The sequence below is a fragment of the Megascapheus bottae genome, chromosome 2, assembly GCF_031878675.1.
Source record: "Megascapheus bottae isolate mThoBot1 chromosome 2, mThoBot2.hap1, whole genome shotgun sequence".
Lineage (NCBI taxonomy): Eukaryota > Metazoa > Chordata > Mammalia > Rodentia > Geomyidae > Megascapheus > Megascapheus bottae.
This window is the reverse complement of record NC_143510.1, coordinates 19,093,433-19,118,648: the sequence shown is the minus strand read 5'-3', so window position 1 is coordinate 19,118,648 and position 25,216 is coordinate 19,093,433. Positions and strand designations below refer to the sequence as shown.

Here is a 25,216-nt window from a genome sequence, read left to right as displayed (position 1 = left end):
AAGACATCAAGGAGCAAAGGAGAAATGTTCAAAAGGAGATGCAAAGACTAATCACTGAGACAGGAGATCAACTTAGAGGTTGAAGACAAAACAAGTGACAGTAGTGATGTGGGAAATTATCACTGTATGGATGCCACTACTGGGTGACAAATTAAGGAGGCTCCTGGAAATCTTAAGAACCTTAACTGTGGGGTGAGAACCCAAATCCCCTATGCTGACAAAAAATGGGTGCAAGAGACGGACAACTCATTAAGTTGTTTTCACTGCCAAGAAAAGCAAAGAAATTGGACAACTGCCAGCAGAAATGGCATCAAGAGAACACAGAAGAACTATCAGAATGTCCTATTTGATGAGAACACTCCAGTAGAGTGGAAACATGTGCCCAAGGGGATGAGCTGTATAAATGAGCTGGGCAGGCAAGAAAGGTTTTATCTTCCACCTGAGTAGAGAGACTGGTTCTGGGTAAGACCTGGCTAAATACCTTGATAAAGAAGGCAGAAACTACATGTACAATGCAGATAAACAGGTAGCTGTCACACAGCCCCCAGCCAATAACAATAATGGTAATCATCCTGACCAAATCAATTATTTCTTTAAGGATGGAAAGAAAGGACCCATAAAAAAGGAAAGAAACCATCCTGAACTTTGAATTTCCCAATTATCTAAAAGTGATGGTTATTTTCAATCAGAAGAGAAGGATTTTTGATACAGTTCTGGCTTTTGCTGAATACAGATAGAGACTCCAGAACAATATTAATCTCAGAAAATATAAAGGGTGTTACAGATTAAAAAAAACAATCTGAGTCCTCATGTACAAATTTCAACTCTAGGACCCACAATCCTCCTTAATTTTCTTCATGGTCACTCTGAACACCTTAAATCAATAATCCTAGAAAATATTTAATGAGAAAATGTTAGTGGTATAAATTAAAACCCTGGTATCTTTGAGTGATTTTGTGTGCTGGGCTCTGTGCTGTAGAATGTAATACACCCATTGTCATTTCTCAAAACAGCAGTCCTATGAAGGACACACATTATTATCCCCTTTTCACAGGTGAGGAAGCTACAGGAAGGCATATGACCTGACCAAGGAAGAACAGAAAGTGACAGGGCTGGCAGCCAGGTCTTTGTCATTAAGCAGAAATCTTTATGTTCTAAAATAAAAAAAAAACCTTTATGTTCTGCATTATCATATAAGAACTCAACCCAAAAACGTCTACACATTATAACCATTACTTTGAAGTGTTCTTTTAAAATACAAATCTCTTGGTATATTGCTATACCAAGTGTACCACTGTGCTAACATAAACCTTTCTACATTCTTCTGGAGGTGCAGCGATGACCTTGTCTCCTTCTGAGATGTCATCATCTACTTCACTTTTATTTGATAATAAAAGAGAATACTTTGTTCAAATATCTTAAGTTGCTACAATGCTTCTCTCCTATTACCATCATTTTCCAAATTAGGCATCATAGAAAATAAATGTATAGTGTATCGTGTCTGCTGCCATCACATTCTGATTAGTTTTATCTTTATGTGAATAAATACCCTACTTTTAAAGCCCGCGCAAAAAAAAAATACATGCTAAACCACAAGCTGAAATACAGCCTGCCCCCAGCACCTTACATTCCATGACAGTCCTTAAACATGCAGCACGATGTCATGTCATGATCTCTGGCCATTCCTCCAGGCAGCAAACAAGGCCAGTGCCCTGTCAGAGTCCCCTAGCTTCCCTGAAGGATGGGGCTGTGAACAGCTCTCAACTAAATGCAGGATGATCCACGGGTACTGACTGGCTGACACCAAGAAGATTAAAATACACTTAGGACTACATCAGCTCATTGAGATGTGTGGGACTTTATCTGTACCCTACATTAACTAAACTAATGTTTTTAAATCTATGACTTCTAAAGATAATTAAATATCAACAGGAGTTAGATATTTGATTATAATTCAAAATTACTGAATAAATTAGAAATACATTTACAGATAATATCATGCCCAGGATTTGTTTTAAAACAACACAAGCCAGAGACAACAAACAAGAAGAACCAAAACAGGCTAGGCCGTGAGGTGAATGCTGCTGAAGTGGGGAATTAGGGTTGTATATTACACCATTCTTCCTCTTCTGTTTTCCATAACAGAACACACAATAGGAATGACAATGTGACAGTGCCAAATCAAACCACAATATGAAGTATTCACTTGCATTTGCCTAAACGTGATTTGGAATAAAATGCCGAAATTAACGGACATCAGAATGCAGACACAGTAAAGATTCTAGCACCTGATTAATAAAACGTGTGGTAACCGGCATGTGTGGGCTGCCCTATGGGTGACCATGACTTGCATCAGCTATGCGTGTCCTCCCCGGGACTTTCTGAGCCCATTAAGACCTTTGCAAACTGGCCAGTCGGGTTAATGTGCGGTCGTGCAAAGTCGTGTCTTCCCTAGGCGAGACGCCTACCTAAGAACTAAGTCCATCCTCCAGGCTCTTAATGTACAACTAAGTGTCTGCCTTTTCAGACTGTAATGGGAAAAAAAAAATCCAAGAAAACTTAAAATTGTAAGATGGCAAGTTTTGAAAGTAGTCAAATTCATGTTCTCGAAATGTCTTGCCATGGGACAAAGCTTAGGTTAACTGTGTAAGTAGAAAGGAAGATAAGGAAGGAAGCAGGATTCCGACATTACAACAATGATCCCTTCTTTATCTCTGCCAAGTGTACAGGGGGGAGGGCCAGGGATACCACCTTCCCAGTCACCACTGGCTTCCCCAAGTCTACACCCACAGGGCTGCATTTAGCCTGGGTGGAGCCAAGAGTAAATAAACACAGCTGCTATTCTTAGCATGCTTTTCCTGGCCACTATGAAATTTCCAAGTCATAAAATTATTGCCTGTTATCTTTTAAAATAGATTTTTTTACTCAAAGAATTCATAGAAAATGGCTCAGACTCAAGAAGATATAATGTATATAAAACTTCTTACATAAAATACCAGAGAAAAAAATCTTTAGAAGGTAAATTTGATGGAAGGTTTTCAAATAAGTATCTTAATAGAAATTAGCGATAACACTAAATTGAAAACATAAGTTACATATTTACTAATGCAAAATTACCTTCAAAACGGAAATTTATAATATATGTTTTCCTACTTCTGTCAATTAAATTTGAAAACAATAGATTGGAACTAAAAGGAACCTCTTCCTTTGCATTTTAGAAAGAGAACAATGAATACGTGCCGAACTGACATTACTAAGTGTTCATGACATGTTACAAGAAAGTAGGACATCTATGAAATTTATGTAGTTATAAATATATGTGGCCTTATTTATATAACATTGTACATATAATGTGTATTATATGTTACATATAACATGCTCTATGTATAAAACATATAACATCAATATATTTACACCAATATAGTCATACATTTTTTTTGGTCTTCACTAAAGAAGGAATTTACATAGATGGTCATGCGGCCCTGTGATCCACAAAGTCTTTCCTACCTCAGAAGTATTTTTAGATGAGTACAGATGATTCTTGCTGATGTAAAAGGTAATGTTTAGTCGAGTCTTAGCTAAGCATGAAGAGTTAAGTTCCCTCAGCACCTATTCATCCATGTCCAGGACCCATCCCAACTGCCTCCAACCTCTCCATACCCAATGAACCAGGCTTCTGTCTCCTGCCAATGTGCTCAAGTGGCTCAAACATCCAGTTGCTGCTGCTGCTGCTACTGCTACTGCAACAATTTTATTCTGCATCAATTGTTTAGGTTCTTGTTTGGTTTCAAATCCCTTTGAAACCCAGATAAAAGCTTTCCAGAAACATATGCACATAATTGTGAAATTATTTCATAAAAAGTAGCTGAGAAATCATTTCCTTCACATAGAAGTTTTTAAAATTTATAAATAAGTGGTTGCTCCTTAGAAAAATAAATGAAGTACACTGAAATTGCTCAGATAAAACAGAGGTATATTTTAATGGAAAGAAAATGTCTGACCAAATGTGGTAGTCTATGCAAGTAATACCAGATGCTGGGAGGCCAAGGCAGGAGGATTATAAATTCAAGGTCAACTTGGGCTACATAGTAAGACCTTGTTGGAAGAAGGGAAGCAAAGGGAAAATGCATTAGTGGCTTAGGACTCTGATACAGAGATTAAATCTGGCCTCTGTTTTTTGGCTTCTAGTTTTTATTTTAATGACTGAAGAGACGTGGATAAGGTTGGTCTCAGTTGCATATCTGTCATCCTAACTATATGGGAGGCTGAGATGGGCAAGACTAAAGTTCCAGACTAGTGAGAGTAGAAAAGTCCATGAGATTTTATCTCAAGAGAAGAAGCTGAGCATGGTGGCATATGCTTGGCATCCCAGCCAACAGAAAGAAGAATAAAATAGGAGAATCAAGGCACAGGGCATGGTCCTGGCAAAAATTAAGACTTTCTCTTAAAATAATCAGCACAAAAATAAGTTAGAAATATGGTGAAATAGTAAAACACTTGCCTGGACGTATGAGGCTTTGAATTCAAACTTCAAAACTGTTGAAAGACAGACAGAGAACCAAATGGGAAATCATGGACTAGACAGGACAGTGTATGTGTGACAGTGTGACCCCCGTACAACTCCTGGTTGCAATTACTTGCATCACTCCACGTACGTACACAGCCCAGGGCCTTTTGTGGCAAGAACATCATCGCTAACGTTGTCTGTGTCATAAAAAAAAAGAGGACTCAGTCTGAATTTCAATGGAACACTGTCAAAACCAAAATAACCTTCAAATGTGTTTTGTAGTTCTTCCTGGAGCTTCTGCCTGCTGGAGGCTGCCAGGGCTCTGCCACTCCTAACTCTGGCCAGCACACACAATGCTTGTCTGCTTTGAGGCCAGGGACTAAGCAAAAGCACTGCAGCTTTTCCACAGTATCCATCCTGGTGATGACAAAGCCTAGAACTAAAAGATCCTGTTCAAAGGGTCAGAAAACCACTAAGTAAGCTTTCCCTGTGGAAACAGCCCTCCCTTTTCAAAGCACATACACAATCTCCTCTTTTCCTCTTCCGTCACACATTCACACACACCTACACCTGTTTCTCTAGAAAACCACTAAACCTCAGTGTTAGCAAAACGAATGCTATTTTCTGTCCCATTTTTGTTGTTTTTTGTTGTTGTTTTCATCAAGACCTGTGGAAAAGTAGAAGAGTGCACTTCACATCCTTGGTTCTGGCTATCGTATTAAGTGTCACTGCACCACTGTTTCTCAGGATTACTGACACCTGAAAAGCTCCATGCATGTTCCCCAGGCACCTGGGACTTCGTCCACTGAGACAGTAGAGCAGGATTTGCTGCCCCTCACAAGTATTGCCTCCTTTCTCCACCATCACAGGGCAAAAGGAGATCACAGACTCTCAATTCTTGATGGTCTCTCCCTGCTATGACAAAAGGTAAGTGGCAAGTGGTCACAATGAAGAGCTGCATGCAAGAGCAGGCTACAGGGCCTGTAGGAAATAGAAACCTTTGTTGCATGGTCAGCCACAAACCCAATGGGACTATTTCCCAGCAGAACAGCTTCACAGCATCTCTCCACTGGGTGTGGCTTTTCCCATTTGGCCACGGGACACATGGCTTTGCTGAGCCTTCAGAACTCTGACCTCTCAGTATATGAGTACCCTCTGGTAAGCACAATATAACTCCTATGATTTCACACACTCCCTCCCTGGCAAGGCCCTGCTGTGAAACCAGCACCGGAGCTGTGTGTCTCATCAGAGAGGAAGTAAAATTAAAGGGCAAACACTCCCCTGTACTTTGCTTTCTTAGCATTTCTGCAGTGTGACAAGACACAGATGTCTGTGATCATACGGCAGAGCATGCCCACTTTGCCTCTTATCAAGAGAGAACTAAATAAGCCCACATGAAGGTCAGCCCAGTGGCAACTTCCAGAACACACAGAATGCCATTTGTGTCTCATCTCAAACTCCAACTGTAACAAAACAGCTTAGTAACACTTTTGGCAAAAAAAAAATACTTCTTATGGAAATAAATTTCAAACTATCAGGAAAAAACATCAATGGGAGAAAAAAAACGTAACTCACAGATGCCAGGATAAGATGATTAAACTTAAAATAAAACCTTCAGAGAAAATAAAGTTATATGAATACTTCTTTTCAAAATGCTCAAAATAAAAAATGAGGCAGAATGGTGAAAGAGGTGTTAATGATCAAGATGTGTTATAATCTCACTTCTGGAATTGAAACCTTTTTTACAACTACTTAATAAAAATAATTAATTTTTTAAAGATGTGATGTACTCATAAACTGACATGTTGAACTAAAACCTCTTTGTAAAGTTAATTGATTTTTAAATTTTAAAAATTGAAATTAAAATGTGTCCCCCTCTAGCATGCAAATATGTCTATCCCTAACTTATAAGTCCTTTCTTTATGAGAAAGAAATGTTTCTGAGTCAGATCTCAATTAAACTTTTCTTTCTAATTTTAAGTAAACAAATGCAAAAGGTACATGAAGAATCAAACAATTTAAATTCAAAATTCAGTTCATGTTCTTGCTATAGAAATAAGGCATTTGTGGGCTGGGAGTTTGGCCTAATGGTAGAGTGCTTGCCTAGCATGCACGAAGACCAGGGTTCAATTCCTGGGGTACCACATGCATAGAAAAAGGCCACAAAACACTCTCAAAGCTCTAGCCTTGAGAAAGTCCAAGAATAATGCTCAGGCCCTGAGCTCAAACCCAGGACTGGCAAAAAAAAAAAAATCAGGCATTTGTTTAATTTTAAAAGTGCTATATTCAGCAGCTTTCCGCTGCTGTAGCAAAACCACTTAGATAACTTAAGGTTTATTGTGCTCAGTTTTGGAAGCTCCCAGTGGAGAGGACATTGCCTTGGGCTCTGAGTGGGTATGTTAGATAACAATGTGTCAAGTACCTACAGAATAAACTTACTTTCTGGGAAAAAAAAAAAAAAACAAAGAAAGAGAGTCCCATAATTCCTATCAAGGCATACCTGCAAGGACCTAAAGTCCTCCCAGTAGGCCCCATTTCCTAACCATGCCCTGGGACCAAGATTTTACACCATTGGGAGATAATCAACATCTAAACAATAGCCAACAGCATATATTGGAATTGCCCAAATCTCTTTCAAAGGTAAGTGTATACATTTTCCTCATGAAAAAAAGAGTTCATTATTTCTGAAGCTTGCCACTTTCTTATTAAAAAATAAATATTCTCTTTCATTCAAGTTGATTCAATGAGTATGAAGATAGGTAAATTGGAAGGTGATACCATTTGTCAAACTAAAATATCTCCAGGAAAGGACAAGATAGAAGGGTGAAGGAAGGATAAGGAAAGATTGGATTTGAATATATTGCAGTAAACTGTTTAGGAAGCGAGCTAAAGGAGACACTGAGCAAACAATTGTACCAAAGGTCAGAGGACAAATCTAAGTGGAAACATTAACTTGTGAGTCACCAATAAAACCTGGTTAACTACCTCTGTGGTTGTGGCAAGGTTGTCTAGGATGAAGGAGGAGAAGGCCTACTACCTGTGAAACACAGAGGCCCTGACGGCTGTCACCAGTGGAGAGAGTAGAGGAAGGAATAGAAAAAAAGAGATGGAGCCCACAGATCCTCTTTCCAGATATAGCTGCAAATATGCCAGAGATGCTGGGAGGAAGCTGAGGAAGGAGCTAAAGAGGGATCAGGAGTACTGCTAGCTTCTTTAGCATTAAAGAACTGATGAAGGAGAAAGAAGTACAAATGGAGAAGTTAAAGATGAAAGATGAGGGAGTGAGGGGATCTGGAGCACAGGGACAGGAAAGAGGTGGGGCAACCCTCTGTTTCAGAAAGGAGGCACAACCTCTGACCTTGGCCTTAGCAGCACTAACCCCACCCTGGATCAAGTGGTCATAAGCAAAGAACCGCCTGGGACCACACCTTTAGAAGTCTTTAATCACCAAGAGCAGCACTTTCTATGTCAATCTTAAAACAGCAGCAAAATACCGTTGCTAAATAAATTGGGTGTGTGCATATCATGTCTTAAAAACTTCAAGGAAATACATATGTTTTGTCTTATCAGAATAAGCAGTAGGGCAGTTAAGCATTGTAAGTATTAATGTGAGCCAATCACATGACCAAGGTGTTAAACTTAAGTTCCTATCAGAGCAGAAAGGCAACTCCTGGATTTTTCAAGCATCCAACAGTTCACAACCTAAGATAGGTGCTGCCCCAAGGTTATCTTTAATAGTAATAGGCTTCTTTCTATGTGTCTGTTAGTGAAGCATTTGAGGGTCAAGTGTCTCCTTCCTAACCGACACATGTAAGATATGGAAGGGAACCTACCATCAAGGAGCTAGGTCCAAAGCTCAATCCTGCCAACATCTTAAGTAAATATGTCTAACTTTGTACTCACAGGCCTCAACTTTCTCATCCAAAAAATTGAGCCACCAATGTTTTATACCACAGGGGATGATTGTAGGTGTCCCCAAACATGGTATGCAAAGTAGCTTAAAAGACAGAAAAAAAACACATAGTTTTAGAAAACTTTCCTACTTTACTTTTTTTTTTTTTTGCCAGTCCTGGGTTTGAGCTCAGGGCCTGAGCACTGTCCTTGGACTTTCTCAAGGCTAGAGCTCTACCATTTGAGCCTCAGCATCACTTCTGGCTTTTTTTTCTATGTATGTGGTACCTAGGAATTGAACCCGGGTCTTCGTGCATGCTAGGCAAGCACTCTACCACTAGGCCAAACTCCCGGTCCCCTACTTTACTTTTTAAAATTTTTATTGTAAAGGTGATGTACAGAGAGATTACAGTTACTTAAGTCAGGTACTGAGTATATTTCTTTTTGAACAGTGTTACTTCCTCTCTCATTTTCTCCCAGTTTTTCCCACCCAATCCCTTCCCCTCCAAGTTGTATAGTTTATTTCCAACATAGTGTCTAGTGAGTGTCTAGTTCATCCTTTTCTCACCATTTCTGTGCTACCCCCTCCCATTCCCCAAACAGATAAACTCACATATAAGACAAAAGGTACAGAAATCAAAAACAGTGACAAAAGGAGAAAAGCAGAAGGAGGAGGATGAAAAAGAGGAAGAAGAGGAGGCAGTGGAGGAGGAAGGGGAGGAAGAGGAGGAAGAGGAGGAAGAGGAGGAAGAGGAGGAAGAGGAGGAAGAGGTGGAAGGGGAGGAAGGGGAGGAGGAAGAGGAACTGCAAAAAAGTAAAATTTAAAAAATCACATTTCCATTTCTTATAACTTCACTAAAAATTTTATTGAAGGGGGCATGGGTGGCTCACACATATAATCCTAGCTACTCAGAAGACTGAGATCTGAGATCTGAGGAACATGTTTGGAAGCCAGTCCTGGCAAAAAAAAAAAAAAAAGTATGTGAGAATTTATCTCTAATCAATTAGCAAAAAGCCAGACATGCAGGTGTGGCTCCAGTCTTAGAGCTCCAGCCTCAAGTGAAAAAGCCAAGGGAGAATACAAGTCCTACTACCTATCAAATAAAAAGTAAAGCCTCTAGTTCTTGTCAGAATGAGGACAGAACCACTGATGTCTTAAGAGAACAAGAACACCAACCCAGGGGTTCACAGTGTTAAGTGTGGAGAAAACAGAAGGGTGAAGCTAAAATGCACAGGGCCTGGAGCTAAACTACAGTGAACGAAGTTAAATACCACACAAGACACACTATACAAAGTCATAAATTATGGATGATAAGAGATGGGGAAAATTAAATGTGACCTTTAAAATAGGATAGAGTTTTGGACTTTTCATTAGCCAACTTAAAGAATAGTGTATATGCCTTTTTTGTAAAGAGTCATCAGCCATAAAACAGCACAGAAACTAAATCATCAAAATAGATCTTCCCAAAACCTAATAGTTGCACTTAACCTATCAGTCACAAAAAAAACTCTTGCCCAAATGCAGAAAGGCATAAAAAATTTGGCAGACAAGAGTTCACACACTCTTTATAACAAAAGAGGACAAGATGGAGTCCTTCTAGACACATTTAGCACTGCAGCCCTTTTCAGAGTCCAAAGGCCTGGGGTCCTCCACATACAGCTCCTGTTCTCCACAGCTTGTTCTCTGGACACCCCATGTGGTATCCAGGTCTCTATCCTGTACCCTGAATAGAAATCAGAGTTTAACTTCCAAGACTCCTTGCTGCTCTTCTGTTGGATTTTTTAAAAAATTTTTATTATAATGTACAGAGGGGTTACAGTTACATTTCTTCTGTTCAGGTAGACCTGAAAGGCCCAAAGCCATCCGTCCTATCAGCTCCCTCTCCAGATCACGGTAGCCCTCCCGTGAAGGTAGAGGGTAATTGTTCCTCTTGCTGTGAGACACTCCATCTGGTCAAGTCTTCCATCCACTGGCTAGTCACAGTTCCATGGTGTGAAGTGGGGCCCAGCTTCAGTCTGCTAATCATTGGCCCCTGGAGTCACACACAAAGGACAGACTCAACGGGGATAAGTAGAGCCTCCTGGAAGTCACTATTCCTTCCCTTCTTCCTCTAGTCCCTCTATTGCCTTGAAAGCAGAACCTCCCAAAGCATGATCCTTGTCATCCTCACCCCTGCTACAGCTGGAGGGGCCTTCAGCCCCAGGGAATGTCCTCAACTACAGAACAGTGTCACTACACAGTTACATGGTTTAATGTTTGCCTGGTATGGAAATACTGTTGAAACACTGCTTTGAAGTACAATCTATTATTATAAATAATGATCTAATGGTTCCTGACATTCGCAGGATTAGCAGGCCTGATAGTGGTCCTGAGGACAGGAGCTCTGGGTGACATCTTCAAAGCCAACCTCCTCCATGTTTTCACATTGCTATCGAGGAGGAGGAGGAGGAGGAGGATGAGGAGGAAGAAGAGGAGGAGGAGGAAGAGGAGGAGGAGGAGCAGGAGCAGGAGGAGGAGCAAGAGCAGGAGCAACAGCAGCAGCAGCAGTAGCAGAGAAGGAGGAAGAGGAGGCGGAGGCTCTGAGGTCAGCATGCTGCTCCAAGAAGATACTTCTCACAGCCCCACAGGGAGGGGCCCACCAGACTGCTTGCTATGCAACCCTTTCTTGCTGCGTTTTACTCATTCACCTACAGGCCCATCACTGTAGCACTCATATATAGCACGTAATTTTTTGAGACAAAATGCCTAGTGAAATACTGAGAAATAACTTCAACCATATCTCCTTCCCTAATAATAATGACAAGTTAGAAAACATGGGTAATGAAGCTGGAGGAAAGGAAACCTCTCTGATTCCCAATCTGGTAAAGATTATTGAGCATGGACTTTCCACAAATAGCTATAGGCTTCCTCCCAAAGTTCACTAATGTTCATTGTTGCCATGCCTTCTCTTTAAACCCAGCAAACGAAACTGCCTATTACACATGTATATACTAACAGGCGGTTACAATCAGGAGCAAGATAGCTCCAGGACAATTCTGCAGCTCCCAAACTAGGTATCTCAGGAGTCCCCAAAAAACAGCCTTCTTGTTCAGTCATTTCTCTTCCGTGACGCCTACTTAAGGTAAGTGAATAACATATGCTTCTCTGCTGGAAAATTCACTTACATAACTTGGAAGAAGGGGAGAAAAAAGAATGGTGAAGGTTTCCTAACTGCAAAAGCAAGTTAAAGGGGGGGAGAGGAAGTAAATACCATGTATCTAAGACTATAAACATGCAAAAGTGAAATTTTCATGATATTACTTAACCTCCCATAAAATACTGTTCTAGGCACTCTGGGAGTTCATTGTTCATTCCTTTTGACCACAGGGTCCTTGTGGTTAAAGGGAAATGCTTCAGCAAAGTTCATCCTCGCCAAAAGGTCAGGACTCTCCAGCCCAGTGGTCAGCTAACCATTATGAGGGAGTCAAGCACCACTTCCTTGGCTTTTATCCTCCCACTTTAAATCACCCATCCCCACAGACACCTGTTGGGCAATTTTGCTATCTATCTTTCTCCATTTAAACAGAATTTGGGTACATGTAAGTACATTTGAGCCTAAGATGAGATGGATAAGGATGTGCACAGATTTGTTTCAGTGAAGGCTAAAATATGCAGCCACTTCTTTCAAGCAACAGTGCTATATCTAACTAGTTCCAAAAGCATTCCTGGGGAGCCTCTTCCTCCATGCCACAGGGCACCACAGGGACATAGGTGGCTTTCTCTCCTACAGAAGGGGAACACATCTGAGGTCATACCTGGAAACACTGCTACACAGTGATGGTAGATGAAGCCTCCAAATAATCAATTAGTGTTTCAATACAGACTTCTTCCCTCCCCTGGATTAGACAGGGATTGACCCTATGTTGATATATACAGGTTGTATATAAACCCTAACTAAGGTTTCAGTACTTTGTTGCTATTTTATGACCCTCAAGAAAAGGAAAGCTGGGCTCCTTCAGGGCAAACCTCTAGACAAGTTGAAAGTTGAACCTGGCCCTCTACCCCAGCTCTGAGAAGTCTGTTTGTTGTTATGTCTATTACTCCACCATAAAACCTCCCTCCCTACTTTAGGAAACCCCAAAAGGTTCCAATTTAATTGGAGCAGGTAGAGCTTGCACACTTGTATATTTTGGGAGCCAGGTAATTCTAGTGTGTCCCCAACTAACTCAGATGAAAACACGCTGTTTGCCATTCCTACTACACCTGAGACAATGTTTATTTAGATAACGAGTCAGTGTGCAGTATAGCTGAAGCTCCCTGTTGACTGCCCCCAGATCAAAGAAGCGCTGCTATCCAGGGGAGATTAAACATTATTGTTCACAGATCTTGGGCAGTTTGCAGAACTCTGTATGAACAGCACATCCTGTAGTTGGTTGTGCACACTTGAACAATCAAAATGCTCAGAGCTACACTTATAAACCATATTAACAATAATAACTACAAGCCATTGCAACTACCGTGTTAAGATAACTGTAATTGCCAACACTCTCCTAGCTGTCAACTCCCCCACCCCTGGTACAGCTCCTCTGTGTCCCAGGCACATTCCAGAAGAGGATCAGTTTTAGTCTTACAGCAAGCTAACCCTTTCTCCAAACCACATGGTGCTCAGACTTCATGATACACACATACACACACACACACACACACACACACACACACACACACACACACACACACACACAAATGACCTTGCTGTCACAAAAGCCTGTCGGCTATGGACTCACAGACAAAAGCAAGCTACCAGATCTGGTCCTAAATAAGCAAAGGAAGAGACTGATAACTAGCCAAATGTGATTGATGTCCACAATTTAATTGTCTAAATCAACTTATTTGTCAAAGTACATCTCCAGAAAAACCCTAAGTGTGTAGTTTGATGGATTTTACAAAGTAAATTCACACCTGGAACCACCACCCAGAACCAGAGATCAAACAATATGGCCCCAGAAGGCCACTCAATCTTGTTTTTAGACTTTATATAAATGGAATCAGAATAATATTCTTTTGTATTTCTTTCCTTCAACATTATGCTTGAGACAAGTGGATATAGAGCGGTCAACTATTACTTTTTTCTGTTTTCCTCTCTTGACTTTTCTTTTTTTCTACAATATAATTGTATAATATTGTATCGCATAATTATATAATACACTATGTGAGTTGTTTCTGGTTTGGGTTGGATACAGTGAATTCTCTATCAGTAAGTAATCTTGTACGTGTCTTCTCATTAACATTTATAATAATTTCTACTGGGTAGATAGCAAGTAGGAAACACACCATGGAATAAACATGCAAATAGATCATTGTCATAAATAGATTCTCAAAATAGATCCAGAGATAACTATTCACTGAATTTATGACAAAGAATCAATGTAATACAGTGGACAAAGGATATTTTCAAGTAGCACTGAGTTCATTAGATTGGCTATTTAATGGAAAGAAATGTTTATCATATATCTCCTACCACACACAAAAATGAAATCCAGACAGGCTGTTATATATTTACATGGGAAAACAAAACAAAATAAAAAAGGCTCTAGAAGTTAGATAAATGAATATCTTCACGGAATTCAGTAGATATTTCTTAAACATTACACAAAAATAATAACCATAATACAGCCTGATGCTGGTGGCTCACACATGTAATACTGGCTACTTAGGATGCAAAGATATGAGAATCACAGTCAGAAGTCAGCCCCAGCAGGAAAGCCTGTGAGACTCTTATCTCCAGTAAAAATTAATTAATTAATTAATTAATTAATTAAAAAAAGCTTTCAATGGAGTTATGGTTCAAGTAGTAGGCATGAGCCTTGAAAGAAAAATGCCAAACAACAACTTGAGGTCCTGAGTTCAAATCCCAATACTAGCAATAAATAAATACATAAATAAATATTAAAGCTATAAATGGACATACTGAGAAAGTGAACTTTACTTGTTACCTGATATATTGGATATATGTGTATTTGGTTATTTGAAATAGGATAGGGAAGGGGGGAAAACAAGATGAGGGGCAGGGATGGGGAAAGGAAAATGGGGACCAAGACATAAGAAAGGGTATCAATGTTGTGAAGTAATGCATCTCCTATCTGGTGAATATAATGTAACCCTTCTATTAATTACAATAAAATATATTAAAAAAAGAAAATGAACTTTACTAAATGTAAGAATGTTAGCCGTGCAAAGATGCCTGCTAAGACAGTGAAAAAAAGAAGTCATGCATCACAAGAAGCCATTCTCTCATTTGTACCACAAAAGGCAGATCCAGGAAATCAGAACAAGGTATACAAATACAAATCAATGCCTAGAAAACATCATTTTAAGTGAAAGACAGAAACAAGTATTTCTACAAAAGATCCTTTCCAATGTCCAAGAAACATATGGAAAGTGTCCAGTGTCACTGGTCATCTAGGAAATTCAGCCCAAGAGCCACAGTGAGGTACCATTAATCACACAGCCATTACAACAGTTGTGCCAAAACAAAACGATTACAACAACAACAACAAAAGACAAAACTACTGAAAATACAAAGTGAGTATGACTAAAAAAAATTAAATTCATGGAAATTAGTTTAATCAGCTAGGAAAATGATTTGACAGTGTCTACTACAGTTGAACATGGACATATCCTATGGGGCAGCAATTCCATTTAATATACAGGGAGTGTTATTTATGGAACTAATATGTAGACCAGAGAAAGCTTTAAATACCACAGTGATTTCTTCCCCCCCCCAAAAAAAAATCACAGAAAATACTCTAAGGATAAAATTTCCTTGAAACTGGGCTGGAAGTTTGGCCTAGTGGTAGGGTGCTTGCCTAGCATGCACAAAGACCCAGGTTCGATTCCACGATACCACATACATAAAAAGAAAGCCGGAGTGGTGCTGTGGCTCAAGTGGTAGAGCTCTAGCCTTGAGAAAAGTCCAAAGACAGTGCTTAGGCCCTAAGCTCAAACCCAGGACTGGCAAAAAAAGAAAAAAATTTCCTTGAAACTGTATTTCCTTGAGTATTCAATTAACTCCAGTATGAAAACATCTGAAAAATTCTATTGGCATTGAATATAAGCTGCTTGCATGGATTGAAACAAAAATCCAAGCAACTCACTTTATTTTCTTCAAGAATAAACAGTAAACCACATCACAATTGGAAAAATTACTTCTACAATGCCCATGGGATACCAGTCTTCTAGACAAATAAAAAGAATCAGGAAGTCATGGAGAGTGTCACGCAGTGTGTGATTCTAACAGTGACTGCAAACAAGGTCACTTACCCTCTGTGGCCATACTAACTGGTCCAAGGCAACACAGGGCTCACCAGCAATGCTCATAAAGAAAACAGCCTACCCCTTCCTGAACATTTTCAATTTAGAGAGCAGACACCTGCTATCCATTTGTCTTTCATGAGACTGGGCTCATGTCAACCTACCACTATGTCATTTGGTAAGCTCTTGATCTTTACTATTTATAAACAGAGTATATGCATGCCCAAGTAGAATGTGTACACATACAGCTATCTATAGCAAAAAGCAAATTCATAAAAATAGCTATCTGTAAGACCACATCTTGTTCTATTAATACTCACATACTGCAGTATTACATAACAACTTTTTTCCCCAATTTCTGTTAGGCTAACATGCAAATAAATGAAATCAACCATAGCTAGGAGCTAAATGTCCTAATCAGTATGGCCTTGTATATCTCTAACTACAGAAGAATTTGGTATGATTCTGAAAGATCTCATAAATCCACAATATTAATTACTTTTCAACCTTACTGTTTAGTTTTTCGGGCTGTTCATAACTGAGAGTGCCAGTAATCTGAGCTACCGAGGAAATTGAGATCTAAGAATCTTGGTTTAAGGCGAGCCCTCACACTACCACCCAGACAAATCCTCCAGGCTCATTTCCAATTAGATAGCAATTAGTTTGGTGGCAAAGCTCAAGTGGTGGAGCACCAGCCTTGACTGGCCAAGCAAGAGCTCAAGGTCTTGAGTTCAAGGCCCAGTACAAACACATACAAACTAACCAAGCACACACACACACACACACACACACACACACACACAGATATTTAAGTCCTGGTTTGTTGATTAGAGTAAAACTAGGACCATGGATATACATTCATGATATTAGGTTCATATGGATTCATACCAAGATTTAACATAAGAAGTCAAATTCTTCTCATTAGAAAGTCTTCTCTTTTAGGACTGATAGAAATATCTGAAGTTTAAGCAGCTAGAAGCCATGATAGAAGATGGTAGCAAAGCAGTCCATAGCATGGGATTTCCACACAGCCAAACCTGGTCTGACTGTTGGTTCTTGTCTCTGACAAGCTCTGTGATAATGTTCTCTTTCAGTTTCCGCTGAGGGACCCCAGATTCCCTGTAGTTTTTGTGCCAGTATTTTAGATTCCTTGGGTGTTTTCATTATCAATTCTCCCAATGCTATCGTTTGACAATCTAATATTATTACAAATGAAAGTTAAAGTAATTTAGTTCCTTAAACAAAATGTGGCAAGTGCAAGGTCCTGGTTTCAATCCCTCATCCTGCAAAACATTATAAAATAAATAAAACAAAGCAAAAGCTACATGTCGCCTAAAGGAACCATATACCAGGAAAGATGTTAAGTGTTTTAACAAACAATAACATTCTTTTGGCATGCCCTTTACAGCTTGACAGCAAAACATAAATCCAAAGACATTTTCAAAGGCCCACTCCTGATTTCAAGAGCACAAAGGGACAGAGCATTTAGCAACTTGTAGAACAATCTGGGAGGAACCAAAGTCTTGGATCAACTTTAAGATATTTCCTTCCTTTTGACTGTTTTCAAATGTATGTACATGAAATAGATTTCTTCTTTGAAGTACACATCCCACTGAGTCTCACATTCCAATCAAAACCAGTTGGAGGTTAAATCTAAACATCTTTAGCAGACTTGTCATTCACCTCCATTTATGTATTCACACATTTGTTCCGCAAATACATATTTAATGCATGCTTTCCACAAGACAAAAACTCAAAGTGAATAGGATATAGCAGATGGGGGGGGGGGATGGGACCAATAGCATAGACACACAAGGCAGAGAGGTGATCACAAGGCAAAGGGGCAAAACAAATTCATTGTAACTGGAGAGTGATTAGTTGAGGTAGACATCAGGCAAAACTAGGTGAGGAAGAACATGTTCTGACCAGAGAAGTAAAAGATAAGGATGTAAGAGCCAAGTTTTAGCACCAAAGCCAAGCACACTGGGCTTCACATAGATTGTGATGGAGTTTGTAAAAGGAAGATTATAATTTGAATAAACATGTTATTTATCATCCAGCCGGGGACACCTTGGAGAGCAAAAAGAGGCAGTATTAATAACTTTGTCATGACAATAGATATAAATCTGGATTTTTCTTGAGCAAATCAGTACAGATAGGTAGCTAGCAAAACAGAACTATGTTCACTACCCTCTGGTCTCACAGCAAGGCTGTTTACCTATGTATACAGTTCTACAGAAGCATCTGATTCAGAAAGCTACCTAAACAAATCATTCCTGAGAACATCTATGGGACATATCTGGGGAATTTCTCTAGGTATTTTCTGCACAATTCAAAAGACAAATTTCCAGAAATGAGCATGGGAAATGCTAGTGATCTCCAATTCCACTGGGATTAGAGTCTGCTTGCCTCAGGCTAACTTTTAGAGAGAAACTGAGGATCAGAAAGACATCTAGGTAGCATGTACTGTGAGCAGTTACAGGTCATACATCACCCTTAGAAATTTAAAACTAGATTGTCTCACTGAATCAACAGTGGCATGAGATGGGGGTTTTCTCTACCCACTTTAGAGATGAAGAACCTGGACACATCCAATTCAAAATCTCCCCCAAGGCTCAAGGGAAGCCAGACTAACTCAAGCAATTTCTCTCCCCTCAATAATGCAGGCATGCATGTGGCCTGGGTACAGCCATCCCAACACGAAGTAGGCAAGTAGAGATAATAAGCTAGAACACATTTTTCTTAGCTTACCCTGCCATGTGACTAACTGCTAATGGTCATGGAGTTCAGTTGCCTGCCCTGCTCAGATGTTCTAGAATGCACCAGTGCACTAACATGCCAATCCCTTCTTACCAATGTCACTCACTGAAACTCAATGTAATTAATTGTCTAATTCCCTAGTTTCAGGGAATGATCCTTAGCTTTAGGGTACCCGCAATAGGTGTAGGCGCAACACAATCTTCCAAAAAGGTTCTGAGTTGGGTCATGACTGACAGTATACTTCTAAGCACAAGCAAGGAAAAAAGTGTTTAGGCAGCTTGGGAACATAGCTAGCTGCAAGTCCTGTGGGCCACTGGTGAAGAAAGATTTGAATTACCTTAACAAAGAGCAAGAAGATAGTTAAGCCACCCGCAGAGGTCTGGTAAAGGAGGAATAATGGCATCCAAAACCTGGTCATTATAAGGAAAGAGCAAGGGGTTTAGACATATGTGTCTGGAGAGAATCTTAGGCTGTTCATACTTCACTTATTTCTGAATTCAGGCTGTAAACATTGCCCTACTCTGTTGAATGTTCAGCCCTGGATAACTTACGCATTAAAAAAATACACCTTCTTAGTGGGGACAAAAACATGAGAAAGGATAACAATGTATGTGAAGTAATACATCTTCTATCCGGCAAATGTAACTATAACCCTTCTATTAATTACAATAAAAAATAAATAAGAAAAAATATACCTTGCAAAGCGTACACAACTATAAAAGAAAGTGAGCTGATTCTGGGATAGGACATTTTAAGAAAATGACCGAAGTAGCTGATGTTGGCAATTACGAAAACGATTTCCCATCAGTTCTCTTTATGAATCCATTGGTGAGAAACAAGGCAAGCCAAACACAATGAGTTGGACCGCAGACTGGGAAAGGTGAAAGAGGGCAAGTAATTCCTGTGTATGAAAATTAACCCACTGTGATGACTTCCAGAAACTGAGCTCTGAATTGTGACAAAGCTCTCTGAGTGGACTAGAACAGCAATCTTGATCTTTCAGCTGTGATCTCCAGGGTCTGAAATGCATTAGCACAAAGTGAAGTGGACAGTTGCTGATAGGCCATTAGATTTTTCTAACCTAAATGATCCATTAGGATCTGCCTATCTACCCAAACAAATTCACTCTGGGATGCTGGCACTATCTGTTTAACACTTATGACAAGCCTACAAGTTGGCAGAGCATGCAGCTGTTTTTGTCTTTCCTCATTTAAGAAAAAAAGTGACTAAAGTTAAATGCAGTTTTTTTAAGATCCAATTAAGCCAGAACCAGTAGTTCATACAGGTAATCCTAGCTACTCCAGAGGGCTGGCTATAATATAAGGATCAAGATTTGCAGCCAGCCTAAGCAGCAAAGTCTATGAAACTTTTATCTCCAATTAACCAGCACAAAGCCAGAAGCAGAAACCTTGATTGAAAAAGTTAAAAGATGGTATCCAAGACCACAGTTCAGACCCCAGTCTCAGTACACACACAAAAAATATATCCAGTCATAAAAATAGTGGTGACTGAGTAGGTGATATCTGTGCAGAACTGATAAATTACAGGCCAGTTTTTTGTCTGCAAAGAGCCATTTTGATTTAAACATGGATCAATACAATACATAGATAATAAACTTATAATGTGAGTTTTTATTAGAGAGTTTTTATTACTTTGGGCATGTGTAATAAAAGAATAAAGCCTGCCTGTCCTCCATGGTGGAGAGCTCAGTATCAAGACAAAAATGCAGACTCTGACATAAAGATAATCCAAGTGTTTCTATGCAGAAAGATAATGGCAACATCTATGTTAAGCAAAAGAAGAACTGTCACCTTGGGCAAGGTCAGACTGCTGGTCACAGGGAAGCTGCGAGGCTGGGTCCAGCCACCACAGCAGGTGATTAGACAGCTGCCCAGTGATATGATCTGCCAGCTTCTGTCAGCATAAATGTATTCTCTTCCTCACCCCTACATCCCGTGTAAGTCCAGGTTCCAATACCACCTTCCTCTCTTCTTTCCTTCTACAGAAAGGTTAAATGGCCAGTGTAATGGAGAAAGCAGTGGAGTGCAACCATATTTACATAAAGTACAGGAACCAGCTCCAGCTTGGTGGGCATGGTTATGTCTTTTAACTTTTTCCTCCTGTGCCTGTGGTTGATGCAGAACTGAATCAAGGAATTACAGTAAGCACAGCACTTTTCACATGTCTGTCACATGGTGGATGTTTAGTAAGCGGCTATTACTCTTACTTCTTCTAAATACCATATAATGCAGTGGCTTTATTTCCTCAGTAGTGGAAAGGACCCAAGATCAGTAATTGCCACAGCCTGGAGAAGGGGTGGGGAGAATACACAGACCTAGGGATACTAAGATGAGATGAGGGAACTACTCTATGTCTTAACTGTGGTACTATTAGGAGATTCTGTGGTTGTCCAAGTTCACAGAACTCAACACTAAAGTCCATCTTTCTGTAGGCACTCATACCACCACACTTTTAAAACCATGAACTGAAGCATTTAATTAGCTCTCATTAAAGGAAAACATCCAACTAATAGAAACATTTTAACTGAATTCTTTCTTTTTTTTTTTTTTTTTTTTGCCAGTCCTGGGCTTGAGCTCAGGGCCTGAGCACTGTCCTTGGACTTTCTCAAGGCTAGAGCTCTACCACTTGAGCCTCAGCACCACTTCCAGCTTTTTTCTATGTATGTGGTAACGAGGAATCGAACCCGGGTCTTCATGCATGCTAGGCAATCACCTTAACCACTAGGCCAAACTCCCGGCCCCTAACTGAATTATTTCTAAAATTAAAAAGAAATCTAAGGCCTAAAATTCTATTTCTTAGTTTTGTTCTTGAATTATAGGATTATTTAGTTTAAAAATAGATGCCATCTGAACAATTAACCAAATTATCACTTTCAAAATAAAGTAGAGATTGGCTGAAACATGTGAGGAAGTGAACTATGGAGACAGAACATGAAAGTGATGTTTTCATTTACTAGATTACTCAAGATAACGAACACAATGGCTTCTTCCCTAAAAATGCAGTAATAAGCCTTTAAGAAGGAGCTAAAAAATGTACTGTAATTAAGGGTATTATGAATCTAAATGCTTTGTATTGTATACATTTGAGTTACAAATGTACTGATATATTGAAATTAATAAATAACAAATAAATACACATATAGTTATTTGCAATAAGCTAAGGAAAAATAGGAAAATCTGCTGGTTATTCCAATGACTTGTTTATCGTCTCAAGGTGTTTGCAAAAGGTTCTGTGAGGCTGTTCACACTAAATTTTCATTCATGCTGTTACCAAATATAGGAAGCTCTTTTAGTATAGTAGTATAAGTATAAGCTCTTTTAGTATAGTACAGACTATACTAGTCTTAAAATAATTTCATATTCAATGCCTTATTTATAAAACACATAGAGTACCAAAGCAATGATTTTTAAATGAGTCAACCTATAGTATATTACTGAATGTGCTCTGATCCTGTATGAACATTGGAAATAATTGGCCATCTTTGCCTACCAATCCTCACTTGGGGTCCCTGTTCCTCTCCCTGATTTACAACCCCCACCTAAAGAAATGCGAAGGTTGGAGCGAAGCCTAAGCCCAACATTTAAGCTAACATAATACCATAACTACGAGTCCCTGATCCTTAGTTCTCACTTCCTGCTATTCTGTCCCAGTAACACCTGGCTTACTAATCGCTCCCTCCTCTAACATAGGTCACCTGACTGCATTTATGCCACCAAATCTTTTATAAGCACAAAAAAAGGAAAGAGGAAAGATGCTATTATTACTTTTTCATACATGGGCTCTGCTTAAGTTCTTTGTTATTCTTGAAGAAAAATGCAGTGTATTATCTGTCATGCATGTGACAAAATAGCTGTACAGCATTCATTGCTTGATAAAATTTAACATTAAAAATTTCTTTATTGTATAAAATATTGTCTTCTACTGTAATAGTTATGTTTCTAGAAAATGTCACACTACATTCCTACTGTGTGTGTGTGTGTGCATATATAATACTGGGGCTTTTAACTCAAGAGTCTGAGCACTATCCCTTAGCTTTTTGCTCAAGGTTAGCACTCTACCACTTGAGCCACAGCTCCAGTTCCAACTTTTTGGTGGTTAACTAGCCATCAAAGGCAAACATTTTCGTGCTCAGGATGGCTTGGAACCTCAATCCTCAGATCTCTGTCTCCTGAGTAGCTAGGATTACAGGTGTGAGCCACCAGTGCCTGTCTGTCCTAAAGTGTTCATGCTCCAAAACATCACCTCAATGAGAAGCAGAAATTACTTATCTAAATGTAATGTCCACTCTTTCTTATAAACCAGGCAATAGTAGTTAGGAAAATGCATGTTGAAAATAAAGGCAAGAAAAAGAAACATGTCAAGTCAGCTAAGGAGGTATAAGATAATCCACTAAATATGAGATTGGTAGGTCTAATACTACCTGTTAAGAGGTTAGCAGAACTTGGAGAAAACATGTACTTCTTTATCATTCTTCTATTCACACAGTAAGCAACTTGTTGAGGCCCTACTGTGTTCCTGGAACTGAATATCCAGGGGTGTAATTATGAACAAGACACCAACTGCCTTTATTAGAAAGAAGACAAGTAAACACATATTATCGAAGCATTCAGACTTCAATGGAAATAACACTACTTCCTAGACAATCAATAGTATTTCTCCATGCACAGTCACTGAAGACATGATATTGACCTACAAGTTTTCAATTCCATATGTTACATATCTTAACCAGTGACTTGTCTTCCTTTTCTCCCCTGAGTATAAAATGAGTAACAGACACTGCTGTTTTAAGTTACACTACAAATTACACTACAGGACCTAAGGTACTCATCTTTTAAAAAAAAAATGTAAAAAGAAGATGGCTGGGCGCCAGTGGTTCATGCCTATAATCCTAGCTATTCAGGGGGCTAAGATCTGAAGAAGGCAATTCTAGCTTAGACAGAGAAGTCCATGAGACTCTTATTTCTAATTAAGCACTAAAAAAGCCGGTAAAGCCAGAAATGGAGCTATTGCTCAAGAGATAGTGAACTAGCCTTGAGCAGAAAAGCTCAGGGACAGTGCCCAGGCCCTGAGTTCAAGCCCCAGGGCATGGATATTGACATGGACATGGACACACACACACACACACACACACACACGAAATGAGGCTCACATGATGAGTGCCAGCCTTTGAGCATCAAAGTCTGAGCTCAAGTCCTGGTACCAGAAGGAAAAATTAAAGAATAAGAACGTCCTCAAAACAAGAGGTAGTCTGGTATCTCTAAGATTTCACCTTAGGTTTCATTATCACCACAAATGCATGGTAACCAGTAAAAACAAAAACATCATATAACTCTACAAACAGGACTGAGGATTGTATCCAGTGGAAAATAACATTCATAGACTATATAATCTGCAATGCAAAAGAAAACAATTTATCACTAAAAACTACCTGGAGAGCAAAAAAACACTACTTTTCTAAGTTTACAGAAATGCCTGCGGGTAGTAACACACTGGATCTTCAAGTTGTTCCGTTGTGTCCTTGCCCACACATTAACTGTGCAAACAGATGACCATGCATAATGCAGTTTCCCAACTGCCTCTTACAGAGTGTCAGGGCAGCACTGCACATTGCAGTAGGTTGACTGCATGAGTTGATAACACCTGGAGTTGGGCTCAAGGTGCTTGCATATTTCTATAAGTTTCAAATTCCAGCAGTACCAATTCCCTCCCCTCAGCCACCCCTTCCCCGGAGTGCCACGGACTGCAGACACATTTGGTCCTCTCTCTCCCACAGGTTATCAGCCACAGGAAGGGTGGGTGCAACCCTGCTGGGGAGGTTGTTTTGCTGTTGTTCACTGTCCCAATAACCCCCTGACTTTCAGAAAGCCATGTTCTCCTATTTACTCCAAACTTCAGCAAGCCAAATGGTCTAATTTATGACTAAGGTCCTGTCTGCACTTCTTAGCTCATCAATACACTCTGTGTCTCTGTGCCTGTCACGCTGTCTGTGACTGTCACTCTGTTTCTTTCTCTCTCTCTCTCTCTCTCTCTCTCTCTCTCTCTCTCTCTCTCTCTCTCTCTCTCTCTCTCTCTCTCTCTCTCTCTCTCTCTCTCTCTTTCCCCCCCTCCCTGCCTCCCTCCTTCACAAGAAACATGTTTTGGTGTGGCAAACCCAAAACACCATAGTAGAAAGAAGTCATCACAAACTCTCAATCTTCTGCAGTTTAAAATGCGCCAATCGATGATTGGTTTCCTCCTGCACAATAACAGTGCGCAAAAGATCTCGAAAACACAAACACAAGCAAACTGTCCAAAAGAACTTCCAGAGATGGGGAGGCCTGACTAAACCAGGCAAGGATTAAATCGGGCGAACTGTAATCTCTGTGAGCTCGGAAGCCTAAGAAAGCGGAAATCAGCGTGTGTGTTCACAAACCCACTCCATTGGTCCGGGCCACTGAGGGAGGGGAGCCTGCTCTCCCCCGAGGACAACCATTGCGAGCGGCGAACTAACTGTACTAGCGGCCAGAAGAGACCATTTTAAAATCACTTCACTGCCTGGGATTTTTTTTTAATCGCCGAATCCTCAACTACCTCTAAAAATACAAAGGAGCCGGGGCAGAGGAGTCGTCCCCACGCCAGGCTGGCCCAGGGAAAGCGTGTCCCGCCCCGGGCAGCTCCCAGGCCCCAAGCCCACCTGGGAGAGGTGACAGCCCCAAGTTGCGCGGGGACGACAGAGCGCGGCTCCCCGCGCATCTCCGGATCGCCTCT

At 40.0% G+C, this 25,216-nt stretch overlaps 1 protein-coding gene across 1 annotated transcript in view; it reads right to left on the bottom strand.

Annotated features, from left to right (window-relative positions):
• Positions 1-25,216, bottom strand: part of Plcl2 (phospholipase C like 2) — a 160,148-nt gene that overhangs the window by 134,374 nt on the left and 558 nt on the right. The gene's annotated exons all lie outside the window — the stretch shown is intronic.